General features: G+C 44.4%; 1 protein-coding gene across 2 annotated transcripts in view; it reads right to left on the bottom strand.

Moving 5' to 3' along the window:
- The window catches only part of GPC3 (glypican 3), a 3708166-nt gene that overhangs the window by 2331352 nt on the left and 1349863 nt on the right, over positions 1-26951 (bottom strand). The window lies entirely within an intron of this gene.

Raw genomic sequence — 26951 nt, 5'->3', positions numbered from 1 at the left:
AGATCTAGCTGAGGGAGTCGTCCATCCAAGACATAATATTGAGGAACTGTCTGGGGGCTATTAAAGGAGTGTCTGGCAGAGCACTTTTTAAAACTTAATGATATCAAGACCGAATACATATAAACTCAATGACATCAAGACAGACTACCTCTAAACTCAATGAAATCATGTTCAAATACCTATTCATCTCTGGTGCCAGATGCCTATCCAGATGTGGATGCAAGAACTGTCAGAGAGGGGTGGTTCCATCTCCCGCCTCGTCTACCAAGTTCCTTGGGTTCAGATGTGCTCATCTTTGTCGTATTCTTCTGTTGTCCAGCAGATCACCAACTTTATTCAATAAAGGCTATTAAACCCTATCTTGTGGCTCAGCCCTTTCGTATGCTGTTTCAGGTATCTCCCAGGTGGATTCAGGGAATACTGTGCTGCTTGAGTTGCCTGCTTCAAATCTGGTCCTGGCTGGTGACTGGTGTGAGGAAATGGGAGCATATATCACCTCAGCAGAAGCAATAACACTTACTGGCTAACCATCCACCAGGATGTCCATTGTAAACATGCATGCTTTACCTGTAAGGCACTGCATCGGGATAGTAAGCCTACCATCCTGGGAAACTCTCGAATTCTGGAGGGGTCATGGGCTTCACAGATGGAAGGTGCTACTTTTGTAGGTGCCTATGTGTAATAAACCCCCAACAAAAAAATCAAGCTTTTTTCTTCTGCTCTGTAAAGATATGGGACACTCTGCCTCCCTCGCTAAGAACCCTTTCCAAGTACCTACTGTTTAGGAAATAAAGCTCAGGGCTTGGTTGTCAAAGCCAGTTTTTGGTCCAACTTATCCTGGGCATGGATTGTAGTTCGATTTTTCAATTGCTCTTTTTCAAATATATAGCACACATATTTTCATATGTTTTTAAACATTCTCTGTAAATGAATTTGTTATGTATTTGTTCATTACTCTGATGGACTTGTGCCTGGTCCGCACCTTTATAAAAATGACAAATAACATTATATCAAAATAAATAATGGTGGAGTCCAGTGGAGAAAACACAACATGTTTATATCCATTCATTCAAGAGTCATTAACAGTTATTGTTACGGTCAATGGGGGGAAACAGCACATCAGGGGCTCACTGGAAGTCATTTGGGACTATATGAAATGGCAAGGGCCTCCCACATATCAATCACAGGATTCTCAATTCAATCATAATGTTGGGCTAGCTCAAAAACCGAGGTTAAAGCAATAGCTGCATGATTAAGTGGGTAATGATATCAATGTTGATTATGGAAATGGGGGTGGCAGCCCTCTGATGTAGCTTACAGGAAAAGGAAAAAGGTGCTATGCAAGCTCTGCATGCCTTACAGTATTTGCACACTTGACACCAAATAAATCCAGGAAACAATAACGAGGTGCACAAATTGCAGAAACAGTTATTTAATGCGTGCAATTATCATTTGGCAGATCAATCTGTCTCAAGTGACCACAAGGCTGATAACTCTCAAGCCAGTCACATCGAGCCACAGTTTTTATAGACAGAAATCATAAAATTACAATAATATTTCAGACATTAAGTGAATGAAAATCCCTATTCTCCTATTGGCTCTTGCCATTTACAAACCTAAAGAGCGACATACATTACCCTACTCTATCGGTTACTGCGTTACATGTGACATTCCAAATCCATCACCCTGGAAATGACCTAATAGGGCGATTAGCAAAAAGTGAAATCAGAACCTTGTGACAACATATAGTAGATACACTAACATCCTTTCCCATGACACCAGACATCTTGACACCCTAGCTTGTTCCTAGACCTTGCAGCTTCCTCACTGTGAAACATATCTTTGCAACTGCAACAATGATATCATGGCTGTCCCCATTAATCAGCTAGGTCAAGGATAGGAACTGTTAGTTTGCAGGAGGTTCATCTTGCTTGGGAAAGAGAGCTGCTCAAATAAAAAACATGTATCATAGGTCACCCTTTTGAGAAGTATCTTCTTGTATTATTTGTACAACCAAGCCACTCCGCGATTAACTTAATAGTCCTAGCACTAGAGGGCAGCAGATCCAAAGCCTGATTCAGTATTTTGGCAGCGCCTTGACCCGAGACCTAATTCACACCAGGACAAGTCTTTTGCAAGTTTTGTATTTCCGTTTGGCTAATTCTAAAAACATAAATCATTATTATTCTGTATGCTCGAGTTCCCTGAGAAAACCTTCATGAGACAGGATAACAGGATCTTCATCTTTTGGACAATAACTAATATGATTAATGTTTGCTCTGCCTGGCAATCCAGACACATACTTGGCAACTTTACATGTTTTCTTAGGATGCAGCAGAATCAAGGCCTAATTATAAAAATGGTAGAAACACTAATACAACATGGAAACCTCACATTTTAAGTATTCTCACAGTCTGTACTTTCCTTTTTGTTTAGGACATTACACTTGCATATTAGCATTCCCCTTTAATTAATTAATTAACTACACCCCTGCTCTCTTTCATCTTGTCAAAAGGATTTTTTGGTACCTGTACTTTACAGATATTACGCAAATCTCTGCAGTATTCTTCTGGGCTGCACAGTAAAAAATAATCTCCATCCCCTGTGCAATCAAAAAAGGTTTCAATATAGTTTTCAGGTTCACTCAGGCACTCGAAGCATGTTCATGGTGGACCAATTGGTTGTTCTATTCTAACCATGCCAGGAGGGTGCTCGCCAGTTCATTGTCCTGTTTAGGTGTGAACATTTTTCAAAAGGGGAGTGTCATCGGCAGGTTTCAGTGCGAGTCACATCATTGGCATTGTTTTAGACATTATCATTTTAGATCATCCCACAATCAGTTGACAGGTGCAGAAAAGAAAAAGCATCAAAACAAGAACAGGAATCAGCATTTTGAAAATATTACTCATGCATGTGGGCACCCATGAAAACAATTATGTGGACCAATTATTTCCCTTCATCCCACCCTCTTTCTTCATTGTTGTGCGCAAATTGTGTATTGCATATATTGCCTAGGTAAGAGTTCCATTGTCTGTGTCATTGAAAAGTGTGTAAGTACGGCAAGAATTACCCAGTTTTGCACAAGTGCCACCTTCCATTGCTCTTAGTAAGTCCAAAACGTAGTGGTTTTGAAGAGTGGTCAGCCCAATTGCTCTCAGTTCTTCCCTTATGGCATTCAGCCATGTTTGGTTTCATAAGCCAATTCCCATTGTGCAATCTGAAGCCATTTGGTATTTGCCACTGTTTGTACCCCAGGAGTAAAAAGTATTGAAAAACATGTTTTGCTAAATAATCAGTATTCTTCGGGTATGTTGTTGAGTTTATCACTGGAATTCTGGGACAAGGGGGTTGCTACGGCAGTGACGTTGCAGGCCTAAAGAGCACTGGACCGGTAGATGCATTAAGTGTACAAGCTTGGTCATTGGGTGTTTATGATTGCTGTGATATTAATGCCCAGGATTACAATGGAGGCTTGCAGACTGGTCACGGAACATGTTCCTTTCCCAGAGGGCGGTAGCTGTATATACGCCATCCCTCCATTGATCAAAACAATTTCCTCGAGACCCACTGTACTCCCTTGGTAGTCTGGGAGAGCAATCGTCCTATCAGACTGCTTGTTAATGCCCACACACACAGTGCTGTTGCCTCTGAAACACAAGGAAAATTGTGTAAGTATAATTTTCTTTTTTTTTTTTACTTTTATAAAGCACCGTCCTAAACCCTCAGGCATCAGGGTTCTGTTACCGACCTGTTACATTTGAGCGCATAAGCAAAGTGGGAACAGACACAGAGGGTGAATATATATTGAGCAATTGGATAGGAGGAGACCAGTTAGGCAAGAAGCCAGGTTTTCAACCAGACACATGTGAAACACTTCAGCAGGGTGGGAACGGACACAAAGGGTGACTGTACATTGAGTAGCTGGTTAGGTGATCTTTGTTGGGGGTTCATATTGATCTATCCACGTCCAACGTCTGACATATTTTTCCCAGACATCAAAGCAGGTTACATTTATTTGTAGTACTGCACTCTTTTGTAACACAAACATCCTGCCTGCATCAGCCCTTCGACCCATTCATTTTTGTAAAAAAGTGCACCTTTTATCTGTAATCAAGGTCTTTTTGTGCAGTGTAGCTGACCCTGTTTCACTTCATCAGAATACCTGAACTGTGTTGGTACCATAAAAAAACAACTACATTCTTCCCCTCGCCATTTGTTCGAAACCTAAGTATAACACTCTTCAAACTATCTCTCTGTCACCCTTTCCAATTTTATGTAGTTATCTTCATATACTGTTGTGTAACTCTACCCACTATACTTGAACGTTGAGTCCGTGAAACAACCCTCGCACCCTACATAAAGCCAGGTGCACTAAACACTGTACCACCTCTGGTGGTAGTTCTTGTGGTATAAACAATCTCTGTGTGGCTGTTGCATGGGGTCTCAATGGACAAACAAAATACGGTCCACTCGATTTTTCTTTTCCCACTGTCCTCGTGTGGCAGTAACACATGCCGTCTGTACATCCTTAGATATACCTAAAAACGACACTTGGGTTAAACATATGCCTCCTAGTTCTAGTCATAGAGACATTAATATTCACTGGTACATTTGCAATACTAAACCTGGTATGGCCCAGGTGCCCAAACCCACACCCCCTTGGCTGCAGGTACCGAGGCGCTTACCATCAGCCAGGCCAAGACCCTTCCCACATCCAGTAGATGCCTCTCCTAAACCACCACTCAACAGCAATGAGCACTCTACTACCTAAAAGACCTAACACTCTCACACTGCCTTCACCTCCACAGCCTGCACTGGCACAATCAGACTACTGCGTTTTTGAAGCCACACCTCTGCCCAGGACTACCGACCATGCACTGGCACCAAGAGAAATAAACGACTATACACCTGCACAGCCATCACCACTACAGCATCACTGCTACACCACTTACACACTGCCACTTAAGTATTCCATCACCTAGTCAGGTGCACCCAGCGACACAACAACCTAACCACCTTGCTTGTGGCCTCATTAATGCATGCTCCATATGCACCTATGTCATGGACATTGGTGAACAAATATTGGAAAACTATCTCAACTTACTGGCCATCACTGAAACCTGGCTGTACGATGCAGCTGGCCCAGCTCTATATCGCGCCATCCACGCTGGATACTCCATTCTCAGGTCAGACAGGGTCACCAAACCAGGCGGAGGAGTGGTAATTATCTCCAAATCTGCTCTGCCTAGCAGAACCTCTCCCCTACCCACTCTGCTATTTTACGAACTCCTGGTCACCAAAATTGAGCGATGCCCCCAGACCACTATCAGCGTCCTACTGCTCTACCACCAACCCAACAAACTCAACTTCCCAGACACTGACATCCCTCTTCTCACTCCACTAATTAAACCGAACACTTATACTACTCAGCGACTTCAATCTTGGCTTTAATGACACTACTGACTCTAAGGACACTGCCCTTAGTGCCATGCTACAAGAGATGAACTCAGACAAGTCATCAAAACCCCCACCCACACCAAAGTCTGAACTCTCGATTGGATCCTGAACCTTAACACACCCTTCATGGTCACCACCATTGACCCCCTACCATGAACAGATCACTCCCTGATTTTCTTCTACCTTACACTGAAATCTATGACTGCTCACAAAGCCACTAACAGCTTCTCCATCCCGGCGAGGCACACCCTCAAACTCATTAAGGAGATGCTTGAACCTACCATGTGTGCCTCTCTCTCTTCATTGACAGACCCCGAAACCATCCTCACCTCTTGCAACACCACGCTCCTACACACACTTAACTACCATGCCCCTCTAAACTCTAAAACCGATGCTACAGAACAATAACTATCAGAAATAAGTGGTTCATAGTGGAACTACTTACCCTCTGTGGACATAAATGAGCACATGAACACCTATGGAGGAAGAACCCCTCCACAACACACAAAGAGGCCTGTCTCTCCACGGCTAAGACCTATAAAGCAGCTGTCATCACTACTAACTCCATCATCTATGACACTAAATTAGTGAAGCCAGCTCCAATGCTGGGGAACTCTTCAAAATCTTTAAGGAACTTGAATCCCCAGCACCTCCCATCGACAGCTTGTCTAAAGACAAAGCCTGGTGCTCACTCATCCAATCAGCCTTCACAAACAAAAGCCCTACTCTCAGCAAAAGTTGTCCCTCCTCCTCACCAAGTCGATCCCCTCCATGACCACCTCAGCCCTCTTCCACTTCTCCCACATCTAACCTACGGATGCCCAAACCATCATCCAACACCTCAAACCCGCAAACTGTAAACGAGACATCTGCCCCTCCTGCCTTATCAAGATGTGCGCTGACCCGGTTGAACCCATTACAGCAAAATTCATCAATGCCTCCTTTGCCTCATGATTGGTCCTTAAAGCTATCAAAAAACCCTGCGTCACACCCTTTCTCAAAAAACTCTCCCTTAACCCTACCCATCCCACCAACTACTTACCTATCACTACTGTACCACTCCTTCTTAAAATTTTCAATCCTACTGCCTACACCCAACTCAAAACCCATTTGGAGACTCACAATCATCTTGGTTTGTGCCAATCTGTCTTGAGACCCAGGCACAGCACCAATGCTGCCCTCCTTCACCTCAGGATCCAGCTTGACAGTATACACTTTGCTGGAGAACTCACCATCCTCCTCCTACTTGACCTCTCTGCGGCCTTTGATCTTGTTGACCACTACATCCTCTGTCAGCACCTTATTTCTAAATTCAACTTTTCCAGAGAAGCTGCCAGCTGGGTCAACTCCTCTTAGCGAGTGTTCCTCCAGGAGTTTTGCTGGCTCTGAAGCAGCTGACCCTATCCCCGTCTCTTATGGGGTCCCGCAAGGCTCGTGTCTGTCACCTAAACTCTCCAACATGTACACTAAGCCCCATTTTGACCACCTTGATAACCTTGAAATTCCCTAAACTAACATCGCTAATGACACCCAAGTCCTACTGAAACTCACTGGAAACCACACCATAGACTACGACAATATTAATCTGATCTAAAGCATCATTCAAGCCTGAATGGCAGACCACCATCTCTGCTTGAATGATGTTAAAACAAAGCTCCTCATTGTAGTTTCCTTGCATCGGCTCAAACATCTAATGGTAACATTACCGTTGTCTCTAGCCATGTGAAAACAATGCATGTGTACCTAGATTCAGAATGATCCATGCAAACAAATGTCTAGGCCCTTGTCTCATCAGCAGCATACACCACCAAGCTTATTAACCTCAGCAGAAAGTTTCTGTATTCGGACAACTGCCTCACACTAGCCAGAGCCATCATTGGAAGCAATTTGGATTATTGGAACGCCATTCTTTCTGGCACCTCCGCTAAAAACGAAACAAAACATCAACTGATCCAAAATAACGCCTTTCGGGCTGCCTGGGGTATGAAGCGGACAGACCACATTTCGCAAGCAATACGTGAGGCTCACTGGCTGCCCATCAAAACCTGCATCCAGTTTAAAATTCTATAAATTACTCACCGGTGCATACACAGCACTGCACCTTCCTTCCTCAACCAACACATCTCTAAAAGTGCCAAACCGCGCTCCTTGCGGTCCTCCACAATTGTGGCCTTAGCCACGCCTAGATACACCAGAAAAAGAGCAGGCGGAGCTAGCTTCACTGTCATAGCTCCCACACTCTAGAATGCCCTTACTCCCTGCATCCAAGAAAAGCCATTTTACCTAGTTTTTAGAAAAACACTGAAAACTGTACTTTTCAACTAATATGTAGAAGACTTGGCCTTCCTACCATGTCATGACTCTACTGTATTGCTTTGCTACAAAGATATGTACTAGCACAATAAATAAATGAATACATAAGCGCTCCACTATCCCTTTAGCTTGGAGGTCTTAAACTGAGTACAGTCTTTGCTTTATACCCAATAAAGAGGAGATTTCTTTGAACATCTCATTGAAAAAGTGAGCCCCATTGATTGATCTCAGGAAATCACATATTCCCCATCAGGGGAACACTTCAGGTAGTACACTTTTGGCTGCCGACTTGGCATCGGGGTGAACACAGTGACCTGTTTCAAGCCATTGGAAGAATGGACACACAATAATAATTAAATAACAAACCTTTTAACCATGTCCACGTAATCAATGTGCAAATGTCAAAAAAACCTCGAGGGGTGGGGCAATTTGGCTTTCAGAGTGAGACCTGTGGTGTACATTTTGCATGGCATACAATCAATTAGATATGAAATACTCAATGTGTTCTATGAGGTTTGAAAGGAACCATTCTTCCTGTCAGTCCACTGCAATGTACTGTTTTGTTGTGTGTGCAGGGTAGTGCAACTGCTAGAGGGCAACCATAAGTAATGCTTGGGGCATAACTGTTTTCCCTGACATATTTTGTCTCCATAGATCTTTGGGGAACACTGAACACCCTCATTTGTCCATAGCTCTTTTTCTTGCTAAGGAGTTTGTGTTTGTAATTCAATAAGCTGGGCCATGGGAAAGGCATTGCAAGGAGTTAGGCTGTTTACTGTTTGTAATAACTATACAAGAAAAGGATATTCTGTGCTGGTAGTGGTCTTGCCAGTGGGTTTTCAGTTTGGGGCGTCGGAGGTGGTTTCCATCAAATCCCGGTAGTGATTCCCGGCAGGGGGGAACTTCGGTTTGGTTGGGCTTCCCCCTTCTTGGATCTTTGAGTTTTAACCGTGGACCACTCCCATGGCCAATGGATGTTGTGTGTATTGGTGGAGGGAAAAGGTTGATGTTGGGAGTCTTCGTCGATGCCCAGCAGAGAGAGACCTTGCTCACAGGTCGTAATTTTTTGTTGCTCCCCTTGCCACTCGAATGCCAGGCCGAAAGGGTGGGCCCACCTGTAGCAAACGTCTGTAGATCTTAGGAATGTCAAGACAGGAGCCACCTTCCTCCTTTTTATTAGTGTAGCCTGGGCTAGGTCTTGGTAGAGGAATATTTCTGCCCTGTTAAAGGTGATCTGGTCTGCTTTTCTGGTCTTGGCCATGACTCGTTCTTTGAGGGTGTAGTTGTGGAAAGCTGCCAGTACACCCCTTGGTCTCGCTCCTGGGTCCTGTAGTGGCAGCCCCACCCTGTGGACTCGGTGGAATTGTATCTCCGGAGCTATGTCCGGGGCTAGGAAGTCTCCAAAAATGGACTTAAAACGTTGTGGTAGATCCTAGTCCTGTGTCGTCTCTGGTAGGCATTTGACTCGGATGTTCCATCTACTAGACCTGTTCTCCAAGTCCTCAATTCTTTTTGATGATGGGATGGTCTGGTAATTGTCGATGTCCTTGTGGTCACCTCAGATGCCACGGATGCCCTTGTTTGGCCATGGTTCTTTACCCAGGCCCAGAGTCCAGTGTTGATTGGTTCCCGGGGCTGGAATAGGAGGCACCCCGTGTTCGGCGCGGAGGGTTACTGGAGGTAGGTTGCTGAGCTGGTCCCCAGGGTGGCCAGTCCTGCACATTCCCTTGGGGTTTACATCTCCCTTTTCTTGGGCCTAAGTGCTGGCCCAGGTGTGGTTGGGCGACTTGGGTGCCCTGCTATCTTCAATGCACTCTGTCCTCTGAGATAAGGTTAGGAGGTGTAGACTCCAGTCGATGTGAGGGCTGCCTCCAATGTGCGTCCTCCATGAATCGGTTTGGAACTCGGTCGATGGTTTCCTCCCTATTCCTGGAAGGATTTTCTGCTCTTCGGGAGTCAGCTAGAGTCATTGTGGACCCACACCTCCCCTCCCTCGCCGCTTGTGAGCATTTGCATAGAGCTCTCTGGGCCTGTTCCCGCACTGCGTTTGTCGGTGGTCCTACTCTCTGGTATCGGGAGGTCCCCTCTTGCATACTGCCCCTGGTTTATAGTGTGCCTGGTTTATTAGGGGAGCCTGGGGAGAGGATCAGGGTCGGAGGAGGGGGGTGCTCCACACCTATGTGGCTGCTGTGTCCTCTCTGGAGTGAGGAGGCTCTTGTGATGATCTTAGGGTCATAATGGTGCTCTGGTAGCTCCTTCGGATTCCGGCACTGCAGGACTCCCGATCCCCACAGCCTTGAGGCACGATCCGGCCCGGGTTGCCCGAAGCGCTTCTGGTCAGGCCAGTTGCAAGAGGTGTGGTGATGAGACCAGAGGGCCAGTAATGGACCCGGCCTACAGATAGTGTCCTTCCCCTCTGCGGGGGCCTGGGTAGCTGTCCAGCTGCATTGGTGGGGGGTGCCCTGCATGATACCTGACTCGTGGCTACGTGTCCCGTTTGGGTTGTGGTACTGATCCCGGGGGCCTACTATGGTGGAGGCTAGGAGATCGGGAGGTACAGGTATTCCCTGTCAGGCTCAGGGGGGAGCGGAGTGCATTGGGTGCTCCCCGCACCTTATGGTGTCCATGCTTCGGTGCGCAAGGGGGGGCTCTCCACTCCAGCAGGGTCGGGAGATGAGGAAGCCACTACTAGGTGTATTTGTGTAAACTAAGTATCCCCCCAGTACAGCGGGCAGCGTCCCTCCGTACCTGTCCAACCGCTGGCCTCGTCTGTTGTGCAGGCAGCCTTGTCAGTTGGTGCAGAGAGCCTTGTCATCTGGGTCTTCTGTGTAGCAGGTCCCCTGCTGCCAGGAGGAAGGAAGTCCATCTCGTGGGGTGCTCTCCGCCGGCTCCTTTTGACTCACCTCCATTGATAGAGCCGAGGCCAGGTTCTGTTCAGATGGCGGTGCGGCATACAGTTGGGTAAGGGAGCCAACCCTCAGGGTCGCCCACCGGGGCGATGTATGCCGCTGAGATGGTGCGCTCTCTCAGTAATTTCCTGAGGGGGGCTTATTTACCAAGTTCTTGGAATGATGAGGCTTTGTGGGTCGGGAGCGCAGTGGACGTGGTGTTCACTAGCGCCTGGCCTTCTTGCAATCCAGGGAGTTCGGCAGGTGTCTTATCTAATCTCGTAATGAATAGCTAGTGCTCTTCATGTCTTGCTCACGTGTTAGGGGACCGTGTTGGAAAATGATTTTCTTCTTATTTTTTTAGGTTTTCGCTAATTCGAATGTGCATGTTATATTTCTTGTCACACTTTGCCTATTCTCTATGACATTTTTTGGCATGGTATTCTCGTGCACCTGAACATCAATGGCTGTCTGTTTTCCTATTAATTCAATTAACTTGGAAGGCTACTGCATCATTTCCTGGAAACTTAACTTGTTGCTGCGTTCTGCACGCTCACTACTCCCTTCTGTGCTTGACCTTGGCACGTGCTACAACCATTGTCTGGGGCAGCTTCACAGCTCCTAACATAAATGTGTTTTTTGTAAATTCAGCATCTCATCTAAGGGCTTGCTAGTTTCTAAGACTACTGTGGCATATGAGCTGGGAAAATGGCTGTACTCTTGCGCTTCTGTCGCCTCCATGTTGGCGACCAATATTTGCATATGTTCATGTTACATTCGTCTTGTATGTCTGCCATACATTTGGTTCCCTGCCTGTATATTCAGCATCTAGCCCGCCTATACTTTCACCTGCCCTATCGATGTAGTGAGTCCCTATCTCAGTATTCAGGAAACCTCCTCCCTCCTGTGTTATATACATCATTCTACTTGTACTTTCTGCTGTTTAACTATGATCCCTACTTAGTGTCACACAACCTAAATTAGTTCTTTATGGCACAAGAAAATACATTGATTGTCTAAAGCATTGTTTCTTGCAGTCTATCTTAGTTTGTCTTGTCTTTTGTCCCTAGGCTCTTGGGGCTGTAGGGCTGTCTCAGCTGGAATTATTTCTCACCTGAATGGTACTGGCGAGGAGTAGGGATAGGATGGGGCACTTGCATACTCACCAGAGTAGGGGCAGTAGGTGTTACTTGCACATTCATCTCCCCCTTTACAGAAGAAACCCCAAACCTGAGTAAAGTCTCCATTGGGTAGGGGAGTTACAGTCAAGAGATTTCAGCCTGATCCTCAGCCAGAAGAAGAGACACCCATGAGTATGGTTGACTGTGCAACTATCATTCCATCAGACAGATCTATCTTTGAGAAACTGGAACAGTCAATTGATTGCATGTTAAGACCCCCTGGTTCCTGAGCCTTCAGCAGTGGGTGACTTACATGCAGGAGAGTCTGAAATTTACAGTAGTGCTGCAAATATTCATACCCCTCTGGTGGCCTAAACTATGAGGAACTTGCAGAAATAAACACTTTCAATGCAAATATCACAGAGGCACCTGATATAGAGGTGATTACTGGGCTTAATATCAAAGTGAAAGGAAGCATGTTAATAAGCCCTTTGCATAATCTGCCACTTATCCTAAGTAATCAAAAGGAAAGACTACAACAAAAGTCAAGTAACATTTCACTGCCCCCACCCATGATATTGACTAAGAGACAGTAGCCTTGCTCAACAGTGAGTAGAAGCAGATATCTCCCCACCATTCAGTAAAAACAGATCAATCCTTAAGGAACTTGGAAAGCGCCATAAGGACGCAAAATGAGTGAAGGAATAAAGATCTAGCTCACCCGGATAAATGTGTAGAAATTACTGAATTACTATTAAAATGCTCGAATGAGATGCAGTGGAGTTGTTACAACAGCTATAGGAGGGAAAGTAGAATGGTGGATAAAGCCTGTCAAACCTCAGTGCGGGCATGGATAGAGTTACCAGCAGAACAAGCAGCTACAGGCATGACGGTGGCCCTAAAAACACCTGAGGCAGCAACAAATGAAGATCCGGTGGAGGCGGGAGCACTTCCTTGTAATTTCCGATGCATAAATAAAGGAGAGGAAGTGACCACCGTTGTTGCCAACAGGGCACGTAATGCAAGTTGTACCAGCAAGGATGTCAAGTGAGGCATCATGAAGTAAGACACTGACAACAGATTCACGTTTCTTAGAAAGTTCTTTGTTTACTTAAAATGGCAGGATGGAGTAAGGCCTAACCTGCCCTAATGCTAAGGTGGTATTTTCCTACCTAAAGACAAATAAGGGCAGTATGTGTCAGTAAGTTCAAATGAAAAGTCTGTCTGTGTCCAAGACATAAACGTTTCCTTACAATTGAATCTATACAATGTGTAGGGATGTCAACAGCAAAATAAATAGTGTTCCAAAGTAAAGTTCCAAGCTTCTTCCAGCTCTTTGGCTTTCTCTCAGCTACCCCTTCCCCAAGTTCAAAACAGATCCACAAAGATCTTGGGGTTCCCTTCGCAAGAGTTCAACACAGTTCAACAGTTCCACAAAGGCCTCAGAGTCTCCCTTCCCCAAGTGCTCAACAAAGTTCAATAGTTCCACACAGCCCTTGGTGTTTCCCTTTTCCAAGGGCTCAACACAGTTCATAAAGTCTCAGGGTTCCCTTCTACGAGACGTCAGCTCTTTCAGCTTACAAAAACCTAAAAGTCAGTTCAAATCCTCTGGCTTTCAAAATAGCACCAGTTCAATTCCTTGTTCATTCAGGCTTTCCAATAGTTAATGTAAATTGCTCTGTTTCTGCATCCACCGTTTACCTCAGCAACTGTTATAACATATACACTTCTTTGCAATTGCTTTCCTTGGCTTTTTTCTTTGTGGGGTCACTCGGTCTAGGCGCAGTTGTCGGACTGCACGGTCCACTCATTACAGGTCATGCAACCGATAAGCCAGCTTTCTTTAGCTCTTTTCAAGTAGGGGTTCATTCCTTCCAGGCGCAGTTGTTGCATCACGCGGTCCACCATTCACAGGTCACACAACCGATAACCCTGTACACCTTGCTCAACTTCTGTATTCGTCAGATTCTGGCAACACAGGTATTAATCTCTGTACCTGTAGTCCTGGGACTTTTGTATCTCGGACCAATACTTATTTCACATTCTTCTTGGCAGTCTTTTGGGGATTTGCCACAACTTGTATCTCATACAGTTAGCACTGTGATATTTACTCTTTCTCACCCACTTGCTTTAACTTCACTAAATTCTCATTATGGTTCATCACTTGCTTTGGTTTGTCGTGATGTTCAAAAACATACTCATCATATCCTTTAGTTAGTTTGGGATTCACAATATGTTCTTTGCACCTTTCAAAAGTACTCACTTGCTTTGTAAACATGCTCATCATATCTTTAAGTTAGTTTGATATTCAATAGGGCTGGTTGTACCTTTCAAAAGTACCTATACTTGGTAACTTGATCGTCATTCAAAGTCATCTCATTTCACCTTCTGTAGCATGTGCAATACAATTCAGTTAATTCTGCATTCAGATGTGCTGGTTTCCAGTCCCCGAAGCATCATGGTACAGGTGTTCCCTTCTCTGCACTCAAAGGTATGCGGTTGCTTCTCGGTTCACTCATCTTTGCTCCGCCTTCCAGCAGGATCCCCAGCGAGCAGCGCTCGTCATCCTCGGCAGCTCGCAGCCCTGCTCTTCCACAGCAGGAGCTATTGAGAGCCCCTCCTGCACTCTCAGCCGCCGGCAGCAGCCGGGAAGCTTCGGTGGCCCAGAGCTCCTGCTGTGGGCACTGGGGAAGAAGGACTTCAGGAATCTCGATCCTCTTATGGCCAGCCTTGGCCCTGGTGTCTTCCTCACACTCCTGCTTATCCCGGATTTCCTCCAGCTAGTTCCTCTCCAGCCTTCTCCACCCTGATACGCCCCCACTGTCTCCTTCTTATACACCTGGGGTATGTTAAAAGGCTACAGGTGCAAGTCCTCCACCTTAATTGCCCAACCATGGTAAAGCCTATTAGCAGGATTTTCCTGGCCATTGTAATTAAACTCCTTAAAATCCCTCTTCCTCGTCTCAGTACCAAAGTGGTGTGAATGTAGGGAAGTGTACATAACTCCTAATTGTTTCCTCCTCGTCACAGTCTTAAGGGGAAGGATTGTTGAACATTTTGGTCGGAATAAAGAGGCAATGACTAACAGTAGCCTGGGACATTTTGGTCAGAATAAAGAGGCAATGACTGACAGTAGCCTACAAAGGCAGGGGGAATACTTGATTCACTTTGACCAGGGAACGAGGGATACAATGTCTCAGCCAAATGAGAATGCGTTCTCTTAGTTGATCTCTTCCTTGTTCCAGTATAACCACAGCATCTCTGAGTGTCACTTTGAAAGGCGGAAAAGGGATGAGGTTGACTGTAACCTACAAAAGCTGTTGGGACAGAGGGTTGATTGTGAAAAGAGAATGGAGAAAACCATGTCTCACCCAAGAACGTCCTATTCTCACTCTCCAAAGTTCCTCCACCAAGGTGATTTCCCAAAGGGGGGTAGATTATATCGGGTCATTCAAGCCTTGACGCTAACAGTAAATTGATGAGGACTCCATCCTGACAGGATACATTAGGGATTGCTTTTTAGTCAAAAGGAAAAAAAGGTATTGTATTTGTTGAATGTCTATATTGGGCAAACACAGGAAGCCATTGAGATAGCAGTATTTATTTATGTATTTATTGAGCATGTGTTAGGCACCTATACAACAAAAAAGTGTTTTCAGGCAGGTGCCACAAGACAAATGGGGAGGGAACAAGGGACAGTAAACATACAATTGTGATCGTGCAAGTGCAGTAAAAGGAAAAGCTGGGGATAGGAGAGGGAGAGGGTGGGTGAGGTAAGTAGAAGTGCTAATGAGAGCCTGGGAGGTAAATGCCGAGAGGGTGCCGGGGGGGAGGACGCTGGTGTTGGGGTGCTCAGCCGCTTGTAATGGGCCCACAGGGCAGTGCTGGGTTGGGGGATGCTAGTGTCAACTGGATGGGGGCCCGGTAACCTGTGGGATACATGAAAGACGAGGCCGGCAGTCTCAGTGGCAGAGGGGCGATTAGCAAGGGAGGGAAGAGGAAGAGAAGAGCAGAGTTTTGAGTAGTTTTCAGAACTTAAGGAGGTCCGGCTCGACTCTAAGAGGGCCAGGCAGGCTGCTTCAAAGAGAGACACCAGCTGAAGCGAGAGACCTGCCCCCACTCTCTGCTTGGAGCAGCATTTGACAAGCAGGGAGTTGGAGTAAGAGGAGAGGAGGGATCTGGCAGGGAGGTGTTTAGGGAGAGAAAGTTGGAGATAGCGTGGTCCCAGGTCTCACAAAGCCTTGTGGTTGATGCAGAGGGTCTGATCCCCACGGCTACCCGGCACCATTGGAGAGATTTTAGGGCTAGAGAGATATGGTCCCTGGGCTTGAGGCCAAGAATAAGTCTTGCAGCCCTATTCTGTATTAGCTGAAGGGGCAAAGGGAGGAAAGGGGGAGATTGAGGAAGAGGCTGTTGCAATAGTCCAGCCTAGAGAGAAACATTGATCTTCTCAGGGTATTTGAGGAATGGGAGAATGCCTCTGATGAGGTGAAGCTGGAAGTAGGCCTTCTTGGCAATGTCCAAGATGTGAGGGGTAAAGGAGAGAGAGGACTAAAAGATTACCCCAAGGTTTTTGGCCTCACAGGATGGTGAGGTTAGAAGGCCCAAGGAGGGCATGCAGAGGGTAGGAGGGAAACAGGGCGCAGGTGTCTCAATAAGAAGGATCTTTGTCTTGCTGGCATTAAGACAGAGGGTGTTGGCCGCACACCATGCCTGGATGGAGGTCAGACAATTGGGGATGCGAGAGGAGGAGGAAGTAGTAGAGGGAAGTTTGAAGGAGAGCTGTGTGTCATCAGCATAGCACTGGGAATGAGGAGAAAAGTAGGAGATAAGGTAAGCAAGAGGGACAAGATAGATGTTGAAGAGCCATGGCGAAAGGATAGAGCCTTGGGGGGCGCAAAGGTGGAGAGTGAGGTGGTTGAGGAGAAAGGACCCAGCTGCAACTGGGAGTGGCAGTGAGTTAGGAAGGAGGCCAGTCAATCCAGTGCCCAGTCCGTGATGCTGAGGGTATCATGGAGCCATTTTATGAGGATAGAAAAGTTGACCATGTCAAAGGTAAAGGAGAGATTGAGGAGGGTGAGGACAGCCACAGAGTCATAGTCAAGGTTTGCAAGCATGTCTTCACGAGTGTTCAGCATAGACGTTTCCATGCCTCTGGATGCCCGGAATCCAGATTGATGGTCATGGAGGCAACCAACAAGTTCAGTTTGAGGGATCAGTTGGGGGAGGACCAACTTCTCAAGTTTACCTGGGTGTTCGGGGGGTGGAGATGCATCTATAATTGAGTCCAGGAATTGTTCCAACTATGATCTGGTAACAGTGATAGGGGATTCTAATTGTCAATATGACCCTCCACTTACCATACAACAGACTTCTGAAGATGAATTTTGAGATATTCCTTAGTTAACTGTCCTGGCACGACATTGTCAGTATTCTTTTGGTAACACGTTAGCTAATATTATCAATTCACAAGGTCTCGGGGCTTGTACTGGCAGTTTAGGGGGGCTATATTCTGGCCAAGCACACCTTCAGGTCTAACATATCATAAACCCACATTGATTATATTCCGGGTGGTCTGCCAACCCAGCATAGAGCAATTAAATTGGAATTTATTGAGAGATTAGAGAGTGACCATGATTCCCTGGTGCTTACTTATGCTCTTATTAAACAATTAAATGTAACTAATTTGATTCCGACTGTATTGAATGGCCAGAAGCCTCGCCTCTAGATTTCTTGAAATCTTTAAAATGGCATAGGTTTCATAAGGATTCTATCTTACTAGTTTTATATGTCAATCTATTGCCGATCTTAAATGGATATGCTAATGCAAGACCCTTAAGTACACATTTGAATTTTAATAAAAAGTTGGTCGATAGCGTCAAGAGGTGTGCTGCATGTGAAACAAATTCCCGCATAAGAAATGCGGATACATTTAATTAGTATTGATAGATTGGTTGATTGTTTATTTATTACGTGCTTATACACAAGTGTTCCAAAGCGCAACCACGCATGGGAGGGGTAGACATAGGGAAGACAGGACAAACAAATTTACTAGGCATTGTAGATACTTTCAGATTATGCAGGTGAACACAAAAGGAAGTGAGTGGGGGGGGTCAATAGGGACAAGTGCGCCCAGTCCCGTCAGAACATAGGTTAAGTGCAGAGAGATACCACTCTCATGGGTCATAACCGAAGTACAGTAGTACTGCAGCAAGTGCACGGCCTGGGAGTCAGTGCAGGAGACTGTTGAGGAAAGCCTGGGACCTGTGAGGCTCTGAAGGCACACCAGGCAGCCAGTCAGCAAAACTGAGCAGAAGTAGAAGAGAGAGAGTAGGCGAGTAGAAAGAGGTGGTTGGGGGGGGAGAGAAGGAAGAGGCGAAGAGGAAAGTCTTGAGGTGTTGCTGGAATTTACGGAGATCCGGCTCAAGACAGAGAAAGGCAGGCAGACTGTTTCAGAGGGAGACAGCTGCAGAGGATAAATCTCTCCCCCCAAGTCTCTGCTTGGAGAAGTGGCTCACTTGCAGACAGTTGGAGGAAGAAAAGCAGAGGGCTCGTGAAGGCAAGTATTTAGGAAGAGAGTGTTGCGGATGGATTGGGCCCAGGCTCCAGAAAGCCTTGAGGATAATGCAAAGGGTCTTCAACTTAATACTTGCAGCTAAGGGGAGCCAGTGAAGGGATTTCAGTGCCAGAGAGATGCAGTCCCTGGGCTTGAGGCCAAGGATAAGTGTTGTGGTTCTGTTCTGGATGAGTTGAAGAGGAGGGAGGGTAGAGAGAGGACCAGGGCTCTGGAGACGGTGAGCCTCTGGGGGAAGGTGAGAAAAGGTAGAATTCCTCTAAGAAGATGCAGTTGGTAGAGGCACTTTTTAAAGATGTCCGTGATGTGAGACGAGAAATAGAGAGTGGGGTCGAAGATGGCCCCTTGGTTTTTTTACTATTAACTAGTAAAAGAAGACATTCTGATTGAGAGACAACGGGAAGCTCTAAAAACAGCAGCAAAAACCCATACCCAGATGGATTTCTGCAGGATAAGTTCACAAGGGATGTCATCAAAGATAGAGGCTGCTTCTATAGGAGGTACTGAATGATTTACACATTTTAGCACTCTGCATTCTGTTGATCAGAATGAGGATGATCATAACTGAAGTGAGACCAATACTAAGATGCAGTAACCCCAACCGTTTAGTGCAGGATAACAAAATTCAGTAAATACCATACTATTTGCCTTGAAAGAGCTTGCCCTAAAACAACGAAAACCTTGCAAAGCCCCTGGCCCAGAGGATCTGTCAATTGATTTATTTATGAAGGAGCCAGAGATCTCGGCTCCCTTTCTGACAAGGTTTTTAATTGATCTAAGCACAACAAACAAGTTACCCAGACATTGGCAGAGTTCAATCATCATTCCCATATATAAAAAAGGGAATTGTAATGACACTGCCAACTACATATCCATATCCCTATTGCACTCCCAATTATATGCGAGACTATTAACTTCAAGGTTAGAACAATGGTGTGAGGATAATTGTATCCTTGCATCCACACAAGCTAGGTTTAGAAAGTCAATATGAACCTTTAACTAGTCTTTAAAACTGTCTTGCTTTTAGACAAATATGTTACTCTCTGGAGAAACCCCTTTATTGACCTCCAGACAGCTTTTGACTCGGTAGCTCAGCACCTCGGCATCAATTATGGCCAATATTAGAAACTTTCTGTGTCCCAATTCCACTGATTCAAGAAAGGCCCCAATTGTATCCGTGCAACTTTGGTGTAGTTCGTTGGGGCCCTGCTGGTTCCTGTACCAGTCCATTAAAAATCACAAAAGGGGTCATACAGGGATGCCTGTTATTCTCATTATTTATAAACGATATAAATGATATCACAGTCTGCAATAATAATATGGAAACAGATGCATCGTCATTAAGTGGGCATTCTTCTATTCGCTGATGACGCTGTAATGGTCTCAAAGACACCGGTCGGCCTCCAAAATCACCTAGGTCCATTCCTAGCGAGATGTAATGAAATAGAGCTAAAACGTACTATATCTAAATCTAAAACAAAGATTTTTTTTCCCCCTAATAAATTCCTTAAAGGTCGTTCTCACACTTTTATTATATACAACATACCAAACTACAACAGGTGTTGGGTTATGATTATCTAGGCCTACAAGAACAGAACTCGACCACATAGAGTAATCATATAGTGAAAGGTGTGACCATGTTAGCTAGGAGGGGCATGGCTTCAATGAATTTCGTCAATCATTATGGAGGGCGGTGCATCGCCCACACCATAGAGGTTTACAGAATGCAGTCCATCCCAGCTGATATCTCTGGGGGAAATACAGATTGTAGAAATGTGGTCATTGAGGACAATAGGATTCTTTAGCGACTCTCGAATCTTCCAAATAGTGCCCCAAATGTTCCCATTAGAATAGATTTGGGCTGGAATGGTGTTGATTGATCTAATAAAAAGGAAACCCCTGATATACTGGTTAGAATTATGGAATACTCATGATATTTTGGTTTACTTCGAGGGTCTGTGTGATCTATTAACCAGTAAGGGCTTACTAGACTCCCCTGGTTCTCTTTTGTCAAAGATTTGTCAGAAAAACTGAATTTACTGCTTATGTGGAGTAACCCTGATAAAGTGGGTGTTGATTATAAAACTATGGTGAGAAATGCCTACGAACAGCAGCACTTTAGAGAAATATGTAAACAATGTGCTGATAAGAAATTAGTTGCACAATAGTACATGTAATTCTACCCTGGAAAAATATTTGGAGATCTTCTTCAGAAAACTGTGAAGACCCTGATGGTTAAACTTAGATTGCGAATATTACTTGTGCAGAGATGTATTTCTCGCTGGAATGTAGGACATTTGGGAGGAGGATGCTCATCAGTTTTTATGCACTTGACCTTTATATAACAACCGAAAAAGGTTTTACTTAAGATTGCTGCTATCCATAACAAAGTAAGGACTATTAAAGAAGCACAGATGAAAAGAGCCTAATTCCAATCATGAAATACTTAGGGGCTGCCTGGACGATAGGTATTGCATTTTTAACTCGATTGTATGAAGCTTGTTCTATTACTTGAATTTTTAATAGAAAATATTATATTTTATATATAGGTTCCTATATGTATTTTACTGTTGCCTAAATAGAAAATGTTTTATAAGAGGAATCCATGGCTGGAATGTTACCAGCTGTGCTTGTTGTTGTTTGTAATATTTTATGGCTGTGCCGAATAAAAAATATTTTGATATTTTGACAATGCTTTCATACAACAAAGCAATGATCATGAACTTCCTGCCTCATAAGCAGAGTTGTTTTTGGTTATGTACTCTAAACGTGCTTGATCACACACTTCCATTAAATTCCCAACAAATATTTGGGATGCCTTGAGTTACACAGTGTGTAATGTCTATATAAAGTATATGAAATGCATGCAATGAAATCTGTGTGACATGTACTTGCAATCATGCACTAGTGGCATATGTGTGCCGCCAGTCATGTCATTCACAATGCAGGTTGATAAAGGTAACAGTAGAGTACATATTGTCATTCTAGCCATGGACTCCTTCTGCCTGCTGGGACCCTCGTTTGATGCTGTAATACCACGGTAATATCCTTTCATTTTCAAGAGCCTTAAAGTGGACCTGGTGAGTCATAATCAGTCAATATTCTGTGTGACATTGTCCGATGATATGTTGTAATTGAAGCGGTAAAGTTTGCCAAATAGTTGCATGTCTTTTTTAAAAGCTTGTACTAGGACACTAGTATGTGACCCAGTTCACCCGAAGGTGACAACTCATACTGTGAGACATCAGAAATATGAGAAGGACACAAAGGGAACATTTTCTAAAGGTTTGCCATGTATTCAAAGTAAAAAAGGGGGTTTGATGAATGCCTAGCTTTCCCTGACCTAATAGAGAGATCCCTACCTAGCAAACTAAGACTAAAGGAAATTGACCTAATGTCCAAATTATTTCTGGCCCTCAAACTAATTCATAAAATAAACTCATACAAGGAAAATATGGATAAAGTTTAGTTCAGCCAAACAGTCTTGTAACTCAAACTCAAATGTCCTTGGAAACACACCTTGCACCAGGGTTGTATTTCTTCCCCTGGATCAATTCAGGAATACTCAGATTATAGTTCTGTTTCAACAAAGTTCCGTTCAAAGAAATCAAACAATCTTTTTCAACCACAGAGTACTTCCTGAGAAACAACAAATCTCCTTTTCACCACAGCTGGTGAACAGTTCAAACGACTCAATGTCTTCCACAATATCCCTCTTGTAAGGATAATTGACTTTCTCCCATAACACAGGTTTCAAACCTAAATTCAATTGTTCTGTTATCAAATAACACTCTCTTCAAAAGAAACATCTTCTTGTCAAAATAGCACATCACTCTCTCTCAATACTTCTTTTTGGAACAGAACTCTTGTCGGGATAGCAAACAACAACTTGCTTCACTGATGCCACTGCTTGTCAACAAATGATAAAGCACATACATTCTTTTAGTTCAACAAAGGTTCTTTCCATAAATCTTTCCTGCCTAAAAGATATGAAACCACATCTACTTTCCTGGCCCACTCGCTTGCCAGGACTAACCACTATAAGCCCTTTCCTGGTATACTTGCCTGCCAGGAAGAAAACCCCTACCACTAACTTCAAACTTGATGGCTCAATTTCATTATTCTCCACACTAGTCTTTCATCTTGGTTTCACAATTTATTGACTTTTGGCAATGTGAGATATAGGCTTTACCCAAAATATATCTCTTAAAAGGGGACTTATGCTTTGGTTGCTTTATTAAGGGTTTCTCACAACTCCTTGGCTAATGGTAATGCTGGTTATGAGCTTTTACCATGGGTTGTCTGGATATGGTCTGCCTGTAGCCTCTTGGTTGTAGGTAATGTTTGTTAGAGGCTTTCCGCACTGGTAGTTCACCCAAAGTCTGTTGACGGCCTTTTGGCTGTGGCAGTACTGGTAACAAAAGTTCCTGTTCGGGAGAATTCTCCAGAATGGCTAATTTCCCTTACCTACTGAGTCCCGCAGCAGCTTTGCTGGATTTCTAGGATTTATTTTTTTCCCCTGGTAAGAGTGTGAGCTTTTTTCCCACTCTTACAAGTGTTTTGCTGTGTGAGGTTGTGAGATGAGAATGAACCAAGCACCATTGTATAGTTGAAACAGTGGCAACGTGAATATGAAGAAGAATCAAGTAAGGCGTGTTGGCTGCATGAGCTGTGATGGATGGACCGTATGGTCCGACAACTGCACCTAGATCGAGTGGACCCCTCTATGGAAAAGCCACTGAAAGCACCCACAAAGAAGTTTCTGTTTTAAATCTGAAATCAAGGCACTGAACTTTATGACAATGGTGAAAAGTAACCAAATCAGAAGAGCTTGGAAGTGTCCCAAGGAATTGTGTTGTTTTGGAAATTTGAAAGACCTGAAAGCTTGTGGAAGGGTATCCCATGGCATTGTGAACTATTTCGAACTTGGGGAAGGAAAGCCCTTAACAAACCAAGAGCTGGAAGACGCTCTGAACTTTTATTTGAACACTTCTAATACAATTAGGTGAGAGGGCAAGTATAGGTTTTGGACACAGACAGACATTTGCTATGGACATCCGGACACAGACTTTCCTTTAGGTAGGGAAATCCCACCTTAGCACAGGGCAGGGTAGGCCTTTTACAACAGTTCATTGGATTTAATAAAAGTTTACAGCCCAAACTTTATTTCATTTGTCTGTGTCTACTTCATGATGCCTTCCCATACTATGCCATTACGTATCTGGGAATGACTTCCTCCTCCGCCTCCTCCTCCCTTCTGAAAAAGATTAATAAAGTGCCTCCTCTAGTGGAGTCACTACTTCCTGTTAATATCCATCTCTTCCCATGTGATCATTCCCCCTGATACCAGCCCTAGGGTTAGGATCAGGTAGCGACTGCCTTCCCCAGGCCACATGGGAGGAGACTTTGGGCTGGAGTTTGGCAATGACTCCACAGGATTCATCACAATACCCACCTATGTCATATCTGCTGACACCTATACAGCCCCCCCAATCAATGAATGAATGCAACGCATAACATATCAAGATATGGAACACGATAAAATGCTCATTTCGTCTGTTAAAAACCTGATTTAGCTGTCCTCATGTCTCTGGGGAAGTTTGATGTATGCCCCACACAAAGTGTACAACATCAGAGTTGCTGGTTGCATGCTTCACAACCTAGCTGTTAGACGAAAGAATCCATGAGCACCCTCAAGTTGTTAAAGAGGAAAATGATGAAGACGTTCTTGTTGAAGAGGAAGGAAATTACAGATGGAGTGTATCATCTAAGCAACAAATGTAGAATCATGGTTTCTCACTAAAGAGAAGTGTACCAAGCCAAAGAACAAATGTCAACAATACATGATATTACTTTTCAAATGAGAAAGGATGAGCCGTACACTATTATTAGCCGTAAAGATATTTATTCCGTGAGATCTTGCATATGTGTCCCTTTTACACAACATTTTTCAACTTCAGTGATCTCGGATTAATAGTAATTCCACTTATTAACCTGTTTGTTATCACAGTCCACAAATGCAAACATCGACAACTGTGCCCGTGCAAGTTGGGTGGAACTTGCCAACATTGCATATATGCCTGCATACATTATTCCATATACAGGAAAGCTTGTGAACATTACATGTATGGTTGCATACCCTATTCTGTACACAGATAAAGCTTTTGAACAATACATGTATGGCTTTATACACTATTCTTCACACAGGTATAGCTTGTTTACATTGCACACATGGTTGCATACTTAATATATACACAGGTAAGGCTTGCGAACATTGCATGTATGTTTAAATACACTACCCTTTCCACCTGCCTGAACTCCTAAGTCTGGACTCCTAAGTAAAGCTTTCAAACATTGCATTTATGGCTGCATTCACTATTCTGTACAAATGTAAAGCTTGCTAACATTGAATTTTTGGCTGAACTCACTATACTTTATATAGGTAAAGCTTGTGAATATTACATGCATGGCTGCATACATTCTGTATACATGTTAAGCTTATGAAAATTACATGTATGGCTGCATAAATTATTCTGTACACATGTAAAGCATGTGAACATTACATTTATGGTTACTTACCCTTTTCTGTACACAGGCAAAGCTTGTGAAGATTACATGTATGGCTATTGTGATGATTCAATAGGTGTCGTCACTTCTCCCCCGGGAGAGCCCCTTCTTACGAGGCTAGGGAGGTGATGCCACCACCCAATAATCCCTCTATGGGTAGTTTAATGCAGCATGACCGCATGGGGAGGGACTCCCCTATTGGGGATAAGGATGACCACCTTGGTGATAGACCGGACACCCAAACCCAAACCTTCCCAAAATCTCTAGCACACACCTCCCGACTGACACCACCATGTGCTATTGTAATATCAGGTCAGTTTCACCAGTTGAGATGAAGAAGATTATCCAAGATGTAAAATGAAACATCATGTCAGTTTCATCAACTAGATGAAGAAGATTGTCTGAAAAGCAAAGGTCAACCCCAATGCAAGTACTGAAAAGAGGTGGCCCCAAGAAGCTATGAAATGTGGCTTGTGGAACGAGAGAAATCATTTTAGTGCTCTGCACGAGAGTTGTCACCAAAACAATGTAAAAATAGATGAAGGATTCAGTGATGGAGAGAACGTCTTAGATGCGGACCAGCTGAAATAGATAGCAGCATGTGAGACACGCTAGCCCAGGAGAATCAAACGCCGGGCGGTGAACGCTCCGGGGAAAGCCAAAAGCAGTCATCGACTGGAGACAGAAGCAGGCAGCGAGAATTCTTTGCCTGTTGTGTGGAGCTGGCCGGGCAAATGGCTGGAGGCTCAGAAGCGGTGTCGCGACCTTGAGACGGTGGACTGTGCTTTCCTGTAACAGCGCCTACACTACCGGCCCGATGAGCAGGAATGAAGAACCTGGAACAGGAGCTACCGAGACAAGGAAGGCCCATGCAAAGCTCCAGAACAAACCAAGGCTCCAGGAAAAAACATGAGTGCGACCCGGATCTAGCAAAGGTAACAGTTGTAACACAGTAACCAGTAGGGGCATAGGGCTTGAGAATAAATACAAGTTGATTGTTAATACTGAGTGCAAGTTAATTTAACTTGATTATATCAGTAATATTCCTTGTACCAGTACTTGGCAGGTGAGTGAACCAAGTGGGCTTATCGAAAGGGGGAGGAAAGGAAGAGTTTGGAACCCAAGCAATATAAGGGTTTGGGACCTGATGCAAAACCAAACAAGTATCAGAGGGAGTTGCCCTCAAGACAGTGGCAGAGGTATGTCCACTGTCCACCGGGTAAGGGTCTGGGACCCTGTCCACAATCGCAGTGGTGAAGAAGAGCCCACTTGCCACCAGGGAAGGATCTGGGACCCTGTCCATTGCAAACAGTGGGGAAGAGGAAACCACTGGTGATATAAGAAGGGCCTGGGACCCCAACAAAAAGACATGAAAGCAGAGAGGCAATATTCCTCAGCATAGTGATGGAGATAAGTCCACTAGTCACAAGAAATGATCTGGGATCCTAAGAAGATTTGGGACATTCTTAAAAGCAAGTTACAAAGGCAAAGTGTGTATGATTCTGAAAGCCCCGAATATCAAGTGATATCAGGAGAAGGGAGTCATTCTCCTGGCAACAAAGCAGAAGTAGAGAGACGCCAGGGGATGGGAGTCATTCCCCCAGGCTTTATGTGTCAAGAGCAGACCAAGGGAAGGGAGGCATTCTTTTTGCTCTGAAATAGAAGTAAAGTTGGAGATGCCATGGGAAGGGAGTCATTCCCACTCGCCTTGTTGTGCGTTGCATCAAAAGACATACCAGGGGAAGGCAGTCATTCTCCCTGGTTCTATTGGAACTGGTACAGAATCACACCAGGAGAATGGAGCCATTCTCCTTGAGAAAACATTGTGTAAAGACTGTTCTGAAACCTGTAAATCGGGGGAAGGTAGTTATTCCCCCTGGTGTTTATGTTTGAAGGAACATTGTAGCTAAGCAACCATCCAGAAATAGAAGAGATGAACAACTCTCCTTAAAGAAGGAACATTTTGTTCATGTACTCTTTAATTTTATATTGTGACGGATAGGTTATGACACAGGTTGGAGGTTTATTCTT

The sequence above is a fragment of the Ambystoma mexicanum genome, chromosome 5p (genome assembly GCF_040938575.1).
Source record: "Ambystoma mexicanum isolate Mex_15411 chromosome 5p, UKY_AmexF1_1, whole genome shotgun sequence".
NCBI classification, from domain to species: Eukaryota; Metazoa; Chordata; class Amphibia; order Caudata; family Ambystomatidae; genus Ambystoma; species Ambystoma mexicanum.
Note: the sequence above shows the minus strand (reverse complement) of the source record. Positions and strands in the feature narration are given on the sequence as shown.